The following is a 12,010-nucleotide window of genomic DNA, read 5'->3' on the forward strand; positions in this document are numbered from 1 at the left end:
TAGTCACATTTGGGCTGGTATTCTTAGTGCAAATATACCTAACCTCCATCCCATCCATCCATTTTCTACCGCTTGTCCCGTTCGGGGTTTTGGGGGGTGCTGGAGCTTATCTCAGCTGTTTTTGGGCGGAAGGCGCAGTACACCCTGGACAAGTCGCCACCTCATCACAGGGCCAACACAATTGTGTATTTTTTTTTTCAAATAATTTCTTTAAAAAAAAAAATTTTATATGCTTCGTCACCTATCAAAGTTTTGCCTTTAAATAAAAATATATACAAACCCCAAAGCCCGTGAAGTTGACATGTTGTGTAAATGGTAAATAAAAACAATACAATAATTTACAAATCCTTTTCAACTTATATTCAATTGAATAGACTGCAAAGACAAGATACTTAAAGTTTGAACTGAGAAACTACATATTTATTTTGCAAACAATCATTACCTTAGAACAGGGGTCGGGAACCTTTTTGGCTGAGAAAGCCAAGAAGCCAACTCTTTTAAAATGTATTTCCGTAAGAGCCATATAATATTTTTTTTAACACTGAACACAACAAAACGCGTGCATATTTAAGAAAGACCAACATTTCTAGAGAGGTCTCTTATTCTTTGTAAAAACATTGCTATTCTGAAGCTAACTGTTGAGGGGGCGTGGCCTGCGGGTCTGCAGCGAAGCGGGGTGTTGCCAGTACCGGCCTCGAAATCAGCGACAGGTGCATAGACGGCCCACCTGGGCCTTTTTATCTGATCACCTGTCGCTATGTCATAAGCAGCAGCCAGGAGGAGAAACGGACTTGGGGCTGGAAACCAGAGCGCGAGCGAGAACGAAAGAGAAAAAGACAATTGCTGTAAAGCAACTGAGAGTCTTATTGAAAAATAAAACAACATTGTAACCCTGAAACAGGCTCTCATGTCAGTGCTTGGTGGTCTGAAGAACCCCCTGGAGGGCAAGCCCCACACTAACCAATAATAATTAAATGACTTCTTACCAACTTCTTGAACATAAAAATGCCTGACAATGTTTTATATTTTGAACGTTATTTTTAACACTGTGATTACAAGTGGAATTATTCATTATTTATCGTGTTAAGCAATGTCAGCTTTATCCGAGAGCCAGATGCAGTCATCAAAAGAGCCTCATCCGGCTCGCGAGCCATAGGTTCCCTACCCCTGCCTTAGAATTTGATGGCAGCAACAGATTGCAAAAAAAGTTGTCAGAGGGGCATTTTTACCAATGTGTTACATAGCCTTTCCTTTTAACAACACTCAGTAAATGTTTGGGAACTGAGGAGACTCTTTTTTGAAGTGGAATAATTATACCATTCATACATACATACATATACTTCCATATATATACATAAACGTTTATGTACATATATACATATATATTTATAGATATTACACGTACATATATATACACATACAAACATATATATACATATATACATATACATATGTATGTATGTATGTATATATATATACATATATAAGTATACTTATATAAACATATATACATTTGTACACATATATATGTACAGTATGTATACTTGTATACATTGAACATGTCACGAGGGAGGTGCTGGACATTGAGTCCAAGTGAACGATGTTCCGTACCTCTATTGTCGAGGCGGCCGATCGGAGCTGTGGCCGCAAGGTGGTTGGTGCCTGCCGTGGCAGTAATCCTAGAACGCGCTGGTGGTGAGGGATGCCATCAAGCTGAAGAAAGAGTCCCTACGTTCCCATCCTCACCTATAGTCATGAGCTTCGGGTTATGACCGAAAGGATAACATCACGGGTATAAGTGGCCGAAATGAGTTTCCTCCGCTGGGTGGCGGGGCTCTCCCTTAGAGATAGGGTGAGAAGCTCTGTCATCCGGGAGGAGCTCAAAGTAAAGCCGCTGCTCCTTCACATCGAGAGGAGCCAGATGAGGTGGTTCGGCATCTGGTCAGGATGCCACCCGAGCGCCTCCCTCGGGAGGTGTTTCGAGCACGTCCAACCGGTAGGAGGCCACAGGGAAGACCCAGGACACGTTGGGAAGACTATGTCTCCTGTCTGGTCTGGGAACGCCTTGGGATCCCCCGGGAAGAGCTGGACGAAGTGGCTGGGGAGAGGAAAGTCTGGAATTCACTGCTTAGGCTGCTGCCCCTGCAACCTGACTTCGGATAAGCGGAAGAAGATGGATGGATACATTATACATATGTATTCATACCAATGTATACTTATGTATATATACGTGTGTGTATATATATATATATATATATATATATATATATTTACGTACAAACCCCGTTTCCATATGAGTTGGGAAATTGTGTTAGATGTAAATATAATTGGAATACAGTGATTTGCGAATCATTTTTTAACCCATATTCAGTCGAATATGCTACAAAGACAACATATTTGATGTTAAAACTGATAAACATTTTTTTTGCAAATAATCATTAACTTTAGATTGTAATGCCAGCAACACGTGACAAAGAAGTTGGGAAACTTGGCAATAAATACTGATAAAGTTGAGGAATGCTCATCAACACCTATTTGGAACATCCCACAGGTGTGCAGGCTAATTGGGAACAGGTGGGTGCCATGATTGGGTATAAAAGCAGCTTCCATGAAATGCTAAGTAATTCACAAACAAGAATGGGGCGAGTGTCACCAATTTGTAAGCAAATTGTCGAACAGTTTTGGAACAACATTTCTCAACGAGCTATTGCAAGGAATTTAGGGATTTTACCATCTACAGTACGTAAAATTATCAAAAAGTTCAGAGAATCTGGAGAAATCACTGCACGTAAGCGATGATATTACGGACCTTTGATCCCTCAGGCGGTATTGCATCAAAAACCAACATCAGTGTGTAAGGATATCACCACATGGGCTCAGGAACACTTTAGAAAACCACTGTCAGTAACTACAGTTGGTTTCTACACCTGTAAATGCAAGTTAAAACTACTATGCAAAGCAAAACCCATTAATCAACAACACCAAGGAACGCCACCGGCTTTGCTGGGCCCGAGCTCATCTAAAATGGACTGATGATGCAAAGTGGAAAAGTGTTCTGTGGTCTGACGAGTCCACATTTCAAATTATATTTGGAAACTGTGGACGTGGTGTCCTCCGGAACAAAGTGGAAAATAACCATCTGGATTATTATAGGCATGGGTAATTTACACATCTGTGAAGGTACCATTAATGCTGAATGGTCCATACAGGTTTTGGAGCAACATATGTTGTCATTCAAGCAACGTTATCATGGACGGTCCTGCTTATTTCAGCAAGACAATGCCAAACCACGTGTTACAACAGCGTGGCTTCATAGTAAAAGAGTGTGGGTACTTTTCTGGCCCGCCTGCAGTCCGGACATGTCTCCCATCGAAAATGTGGCGCATTATGAAGCCTAAAATACAACAACAAGACCCCGGACTGTTGAAAAACTTAAGCTGTACATCAAGCAAGAATGGTAAAGAATTCCACTTTCAAAGCTTCAACAATTAGTTCCCTCAGTTCTCAAACGTTTATTGAGTGTTGTTAAAAGAAAAGGTGATGAAACACAGTGGTGAACATGCCCTTTCCCAACTACGTTGGCACGTGTTGCAGCCATGAAATTATAAGTTAATTATTATTTGCAAAAAAAAAAAAGTTTATGAGTTTGAACATCAAATATATTTTCTTTGTAGTGCATTCAATAGAATATGGGTTGAAAAGGATTTGCAAATCATTGTATTCAGTTTATATTTACATCTAACACAATTTCCCAACTCATATGGAAACGGGGTTTGTATATGTATACTCATATATGTTTATATATATCTATATACACATATATGTATATACATACGTACATATATATACAGTATATGTATATATATATATATATATATATATATATATATATGTATATATATATATATATATATATATGTATATATATATATATATATATATATATATATATATATATATATAAATTTTTTAATATACATATACCGTATTTCCTTGAATTGCCGCTGGGGCACTAATTAATTTAAAACCTCGTCTCACTCATGCGCTTACCAAAGGCATGCGGTAGAAGTAAGCATGCGCTAATTATTTTAAAACCTCTGCCAAAGGCATGTAGTAAAAAAAATTACCGGTATTGAAATCAGCCTCCTCGATTTTGAAAATAATGACAGGAGAAGTGTCACTCATGACATCACGAGTTTGACCAGGCAGTAATACTAAGCACGCGCTAATTATTTTGGGAAGCGAGTTTGACCCGGCAGTAATTCAAGGCAGGCGTATACAGGATGCCCTGCGGAAATTCAAGGAAATATGGTATATATATACACATATATATACATATGTATATATTAGAGATGCGCGGTTTGCGGTCTCATCCGCGGAGTCGCGGCATACTGGGTATATTCAGGAAGTGTCACGGATGCAAAGGATTCTGGGTATTTGTTGTGTTGCGTTTATGTTGTGTTGCTGCGAGAATGTTCTCCCGAAATGTGTTTGTCATTCTTGTTTGGTGTGGCTTCACAACGTGGCGCATATTAGTAAGAGTGTTAAAATTGTTTATATCACAACCATTAGTGTACTCTGTATCACCCAGTATGCCTTTCAATCTTGTACGTGTGATCGCGGAAGCTGCATACAACATGTTGCTGGACTAACAATCGGTTTGTGCATGTTGTTGAAGATGATAAAGGCAATGGCTTCACAGCATACCCTTATTCTTGTCATCTGGATTAACACTATTGGATATTCGCGAGAATGTTAGCGGCTCCCATTATCTTCTTTACTCCGTGGAACGGGTTAAAATAGCGCTTTGAGTGGTAAAGGTGGCTGACCTCTGATGTATTTCAACGGGCGGGTGGCGGGCGGTTGCTGTTCTGATAAAATGTTGGTCCGGGTGGACGGCAGGTGGATGACGACTTTGGTGATGCGATTGACGATTTTGGTGATGCGATTGCGGATGATATAAATGCTTATCAGTGCATCTCTAGTATATATACATACATATATACATATATATATATATATATATATATATATATATATATATATATATATATATATAACAAATTGCAAAAGATTCAGCAACACAGATGTCCAAATTACTGTGTAATTATGCGATGAAAAGATACGACTTTTAGCCGTAAGTCGTGCTGAGCTAGTATGTCCCATATATATATATATATATACATATATGTAGGTGTGGGAAAAAATCACAAGACTACTTCATCTCTACAGAACTGTTTCATGAGGGGTTCCCTCAATCATCAGGAGATTTTAATGGAAGCATTCACATACAATGGTTTATATAGGGCACAGAGTGGGTGGGTACAAGCAGGCGTAGGGTGTGGTGATTGGCTCATGTGTTACCTAGGAGGTGTTTCCGTCTGTGGCGGCATGTTGAAATGATTTCACTGCGCTTGTTGAGGGATGATAGATCTGGATGATATATAATAAAAAGTTTCTCTTTTAAGCATAGGTTGCATCTTTTATTACCACTGTTGTAAGGTGTGCTGGATGCAAGAATTTGCCATGTTATTGAATATTCAACATTATTGTCTTTGAGGTTCCAAATGTGTTTGCTGAGTTCTGTAGAATTCCGCAAAGTCTGGTTTCTAAAGGAGGCGTTGTGATTATTCCATCTTGTTTTGAACGCTCCTTCGGTTAATCCTACGTACGTGTTGGATGTGTTAATGTCCTTGCGTGTCACCTTTGCTTGGTAAACGACTGATGTCTGTAAGCACCTTCCGTTGAGAGGGCAATCAGGTTTCTTGCGACAGTTACATTATTTATTGGTTTCAGAGTCGTTTAGTCTGGGGGTAGGCAGTCCTTTTGCAATTGCTTTGTTGTGGTTTGAAATGATTTGTTGCATGTTGTTCATACAGCTGTAGCTCAATTTAATGTTGTTCTTGTTGAATATTTTTCTTAGGGTGTTGCCTTTGGGGAAGTGTTTGTCGATCAGAGTGAGGAACTTGCGGCCGATATTGGTTGAGACGTCTTTGCTGAATGGCGGATTGTACCAGATGATGTTTCGTTTTCTGCTCTTTTTTGGTTGGTTTCCTGGAGTGGGTTCATAGGTGAGGGTGAAGTTGTATCCGCTTTCATCAAGTGCTTTCTGGTACGGGGGGGTTGCTTGGTCGAATTCAGCTTTGCTAGATGACAGCATCGATAGCCTTTTATTAATTCCGGTAGGTATTCTTTTCGTGGTGGTGGGTGGGTGGTTGCTGTCATGGTGCACGTATTGGAGTGTTGTGTTGGGTTTCGTGAATGGTTGGTAGCTGTTATTTCTCAGGTTGAACGTGACGTCGAGGAAGTTGACGGTTTGCTTGTTGGCTTCAATCGTGATCCGTAGGCCGTTTTCTTTGAAGATTTGGCATATGCGCTTCTTGGTGTTCTCGCTGCTCCTTGGCGAGGCGCGGCACACTGCCAGTCCGTCATCACGGTAAATACCAAGGTTCAGGTTGAGGCTAGCAAGCTGGATTCTCCTGATGATTGAGGGAACCCCTCATGAAACAGTTCTGTAGAGATGAAGTAGTCTTGTGATTTTTCCCACACCTATATATATATATATATATATATATATATATATATATATATATATATATATATATATATATAAATATATATATATATATAAATATATATATATATATAGATATACAAAAATACATATATACATTCACATATACAGTATATACATATATATACACACACACATATATAGAAATATATATATACATAATTATACACATATACCTATACATACATATATATTCATATACATATATTTACATATATATATACATACAGTATATAAACATATATACATATATACACATATACATACATACATACATTTATACATACATATACAGAGGTGGGTAGAGTAGCCAGAAATTGTACTCAAGTAAGAGTACTGTTACTTTAGAGGTTTATTACTCAAGTAAAAGTAAGGAGTAGTCACCCTAATATTTACTTGAGTAAAAGTAAAAAGTATGTTGTGAAAAAGCTACTCAAGTACTGAGTAACTGATGAGTAACCTGTTCGTTTAATGATTACGGCAACAAATAATGCACAAAAACAAAAATATAGCAATGAGTAAATTCAGAGCCAGGAATATCTCTTAAGCAACTAAAACAATATTATATATTAAATAATAAAACATTAGAATAAAAAAAAATTAAGGCAAATTGAGCCACAATAACTTAACAGCACCATAGGCTCAGTAGGCATTGATTGATTGATTGATTGAAACTTGTATTAGTAGATTGCACAGTACAGTATATATTCCGTACAATTGAACACTAAATGGTAACACCCCAATAAGTTTTTCAACATTAATCAATTACTTAATAAATGACCATGTTGAAGTGATCTACCTCATATATACATACACACACATATCATATATATATATATAAATACCTTTATATATACAGTATATAATTTATACTTATTTATTTTGCCGTTTTTGTTTACATGTTAACGGTGTTTTAATGAATATACATGCATGTTTAACATATAGATTCCTATCTTTAAATGAAGACAAGAATATAAGTTGGTGTATTACCTGATTCTGATGACTTGCATTGATTGGAATCAGACAGTATAGTGCTGATAACGTCCCGGTTTTCAAATGGAGGAGAAAAAAAGTTCCTCTTTTCTGTCTAATACCACATGAAAGTCGTTGGTTTTTGGCATCTTATTTGTCCAGCTTCCATATTCGTTTTTATACACTTTACAAGAAATGCATTGGTGGCAAACTCCGTAGCTTGGTCGCTTGTTTGCTCTGGCTTCCGGAGACTCTTATTTTGTTAGCGCAGGCGCGATGGAGCGGCGCTTTTATTGTGAAGACAGGAATTGTGTGATCGGTCTTTAGGCTTTTGACGGGAAGTACGGTTGAAATAAAAAAGTGTCTTTTTTCCTTCACACTTTTGATTGATTGGTTGATTGATTGAAACTTTTATTAGTAGATTGCACAGTACAGTACATATTCCGTACAGTTGACCACTAAATGGTAACACCCCAATAAGTTTTTCAACATGTCGGGTTCTAAGTGTGACGGTCACGTGACCACCTGGCTCTGTTTGATTGGTCCAACGTCACCAGTGACTGCATTTGATTGGTGAAAAGCAGTCATGCGTAGTTCCTACTTTGAATGCATATCTGACAAAATCATAACAAACCAAACGTGCATTAACAGATCGATAAAAAAAAAAAAAGTAGCGAGTAGCGACCTGATTGCAGATAAATGGAGCGGAGTAAAAGTAGCGTTTCTTCTCTATAAATATACTCAAGTAAAAGTAAAAGTATGTTGCATAAAAACTACTCTTAGAAGTACAATTTATCCCAAAAGTTACTCAAGTAGATGTAACGGAGTAAATGTAGCGCGTTACTACCCACCTCTGTACACATATATATATATAGATATATACACACATATATATATATATATATACACACACACACATATACATATATATAAGTCCCATCTTAAAACTCATTTGTATACTCTAGCCTTTAAATAGACCCCCTTTTTAGACCAGTTGATCTGCTGTTTCTTTTCTTTTCTCCTCTTCCCCCCTCTCTCTTGTGGAAGGGGGGGCACAGGTCCGGTGGTCATGGATGAAGTGCTGGCTGTCCAGATTCGGGACCTGGAGTGGACTGCTCGCCTGTGCATCGGTTGGGGACATCTTTGCACTGCTGACCCGTGTCCGCTCAAAATGGTCTCCTGCTGGCCCCACTATGGACTGGACTCTGACACTATTATGTTAGATCCACTATGGACTGGACTGTCACAATATTATGTCAGACCTACTCAACGTCCATTGCATCCGGTCTCCCCTGGGGGGATTGGGGTGTGTGTGTGTGTGTGTGTGTGTGTGTGTGGGGGGGGGGTTTACCCACATTTGCGGTCCTCTCCAAGGTTTGTCAGTCATTCTCATCAACGTCCCACTGGGTTGTTAGTTTTTCCTTGCCCATATGTGGGCGCTGAACCGCGAATGTCATCGTGGCTTGTGCAGCCCTTTGAGACACTTGTGATTTAGGGCTATATAAAATAAACATTGATTGATTGGTTGGATACATATGTACATACATATAGATATGTATATATATCTATACATTTATACAAATACGTACCTATGTATACACACACACACACACACATATATATATATATATATATATATATATATATACACACACACACACACAAAAATGTATGTATACACACACACACACACATATATATATATATATATATATATATATACGTACTCACACACGTGTATATATATATATATATATATATATATACATACAGTATATATTTATACACATGTGTGTATATATATACATATATATATATACACACACATATATATACATATATATGTATATATATATATATATATAAATATATATATGCATATGTACAGTGGGGCAAAAAAGTATTTAGTCAGCCACTGATTGTGCAAGTTCTCCAAATTAAATAGATGAGAGAGATCTGTAATTTTCATCATAGGTACACTTCAACTGTGAGAGACAGAATGTGAAAAAATAATCCAGGAATTTTAAATAATTTATTTGTAAATTATGGTGGAAAATAAGTATTCGGTCACTTCAAACAAGGAAGCTCTCTGGCTCTCACAGACCTGTAACTTCTTCTTTAAGAAGCTTTTCTGTCCTCCACTTGTTGTTACCTGTATTAATGGCATTTGTTTGAACTTGTTATCTGTATAAAAGACACCTGTCCACAGCCTCAAATAGTCAGACTCCAAACTCCACTATGGCCAAGACCAAAGAGCTGTCGAAGGACACCAGGAAAAGAATTGAAGACCTGCACCAGACTGGGAAGAGTAAATCTACCATAGGCAAGCAGCTTGGTGTGAAAAAATCAACTGTGGGAGCAATTATCAAAATGGAAGACATACAAGACCACAGATAATGTCCCTCGATCTGGGGCTCCACGCAAGATCCCATCCTGTGGGGTCAAAATGATCATGAGAACGGTGATCAAAAATCCCAGAACCACACAGGGCGACCTGGTGAATGACCTGCAGAGAGCTGGGACCAAAGTAACAAAGGTTACCATCAGTAACACACTACGCCGACAGGGAATCAAATCCTGCAGTACCAGACGTGTACCCCTGCTTACGCTAGTGCATGTCCAGGCCCGTCTGAAGTTTGCCAGAGAGCACATGGATGATACAGCAGAGGATTGGGAGAATTTCATGTGGTCAGATGAAACCAAAATAGAACTTTTTGGTATGAACTCAACTCGTCGTGTTTGGAGGAAGAATACTGAGTTGCATCCCAAGAACACCAAAACTACTGTGAAGCATGGGGTTGGAAACATCATGCTTTGGGGCTGTTTTTCTGCTAAGGGGACAGGACGACTGATCCGTGAGAAGGAAAGAATGAATGGGGCCATGTATCGTGAGATTCTGAGCCAAAACGTCCTTCCATCAGTGAGAGCTTTGAATGGTTGACCAAATACTTATTCTCCACCATAATTTACAAATAATTCTTTAAAATTCCTACAATGTGAATTCCTGGATTTTTTCCCCCCACATTCTGTCTCTCACAGTTGAAGTGTACCTATGATGAAAATTACAGACTTCTGTCATCATTTTAAGTGGGAGAACTTGCACAATCGGTGGCTGACTAAATACTTTTTTGCACCACTGTATATACATACATTTGTACTGTTTATAAATACACATACATATGTACTGTACTTTATTTATATGTACATACATTTGTACTGTTTATATATACACACACATGTACAGTATATATATATATGTATATATACACGCATACAAATCTATGTACAAATGTAAGTATATATACATACATTTGTACTGTTTATATATACATACATATGTACTATATATGTATATAAATACATAACATTTGTACTGTTTATATATGTACTGTATATATGTGTATATATATATACATACATATGTATATACACATATATACACTTATATACATACATACATATACACATACATACATACGTACGTATATATAACACATCTAGATATATATCATACATCTATTTGAATTATGCAAGCAGGTAATGTGTGATTAATCATTAATCCAAATTCAAGAGTGATTAATTTGATCAAAATACTTAATCATTTGAAAGCACTAAATTAAACATTGTGAATTTTAATAGTTTTTACACAATTATTTAATGAAATTTATGTCATTACAATTTGTCACAGGAACAATGAGGATTTGTAAATGTAAAAAAAAAAGCAAAAAATCAAAATGTAACGGAAAAAAGCAGAACATTTTAAACTAATAATAATAATATGCTTAGTCACTTATAACACAACTGTGCATATACTACATACATACATTTGAACTGTTTATATATACACATACATATGTACTGTATATATATATATACGCATACATATGTATGTATATATACAGTGAGAGTAAAAAGTATTTGATCCCTTGCTGATTTTGTTGGTTTGCCCACTAATAAAGACATGATCATTCTATACTTTTAATGGTAGATGTATTTAAACATGGTGAGATAGAATATCAAAAAGAAAATCCAGAAAATAACTTTAAGGAATATATTTTAATTGATTGGTATTTCATTGAGGGAAAAAAGTATTTGATCCCCTAGTGTGCATTAGGATTTCTGGCTTTCACAGAGCAGTTAGGCACTCCCAATCAATTTGGGAATTGAAGACTGAATTGAAGACACCTGTTCTAACTAATCACCTGTATAAAAGACACCTGATCAGAGACTCAGACAGATTCCAAGCTCTCCAACATGGGTAAGACAAAAGAACTCTCTCGGAACCTCAGAGATAGGATTGTTGACCTGCACAAATCTGGAATGGTCTACAAAAACATTAGCAAGATGCTGGGACTCAAAGTAACAACCATTGGTGCAACTGTTAGAACATTTAAAAAGTATAACATGACCATCAACAGACCTCGATCTGGTGCTCCACAGTAGATTTCACCTTGTGGGGTTGCA

General features: G+C 37.3%; 1 long non-coding RNA gene across 1 annotated transcript; it reads right to left on the reverse strand.

Annotated features, from left to right (window-relative positions):
- Positions 1-6,001: 6,001 nt before the first annotated feature.
- LOC133541685 (uncharacterized) lies at positions 6,002-8,798 on the reverse strand. The gene is made up of 2 exons (XR_009803948.1): positions 7,565-8,798; positions 6,002-6,512 (listed from the first exon to the last, which is right to left on the reverse strand). It is a non-coding gene; the product is annotated as an uncharacterized LOC133541685 (long non-coding RNA).
- Positions 8,799-12,010: the final 3,212 nt, after the last annotated feature.

This window comes from Nerophis ophidion, linkage group LG23, assembly GCF_033978795.1.
Source record: "Nerophis ophidion isolate RoL-2023_Sa linkage group LG23, RoL_Noph_v1.0, whole genome shotgun sequence".
Lineage (NCBI taxonomy): Eukaryota > Metazoa > Chordata > Actinopteri > Syngnathiformes > Syngnathidae > Nerophis > Nerophis ophidion.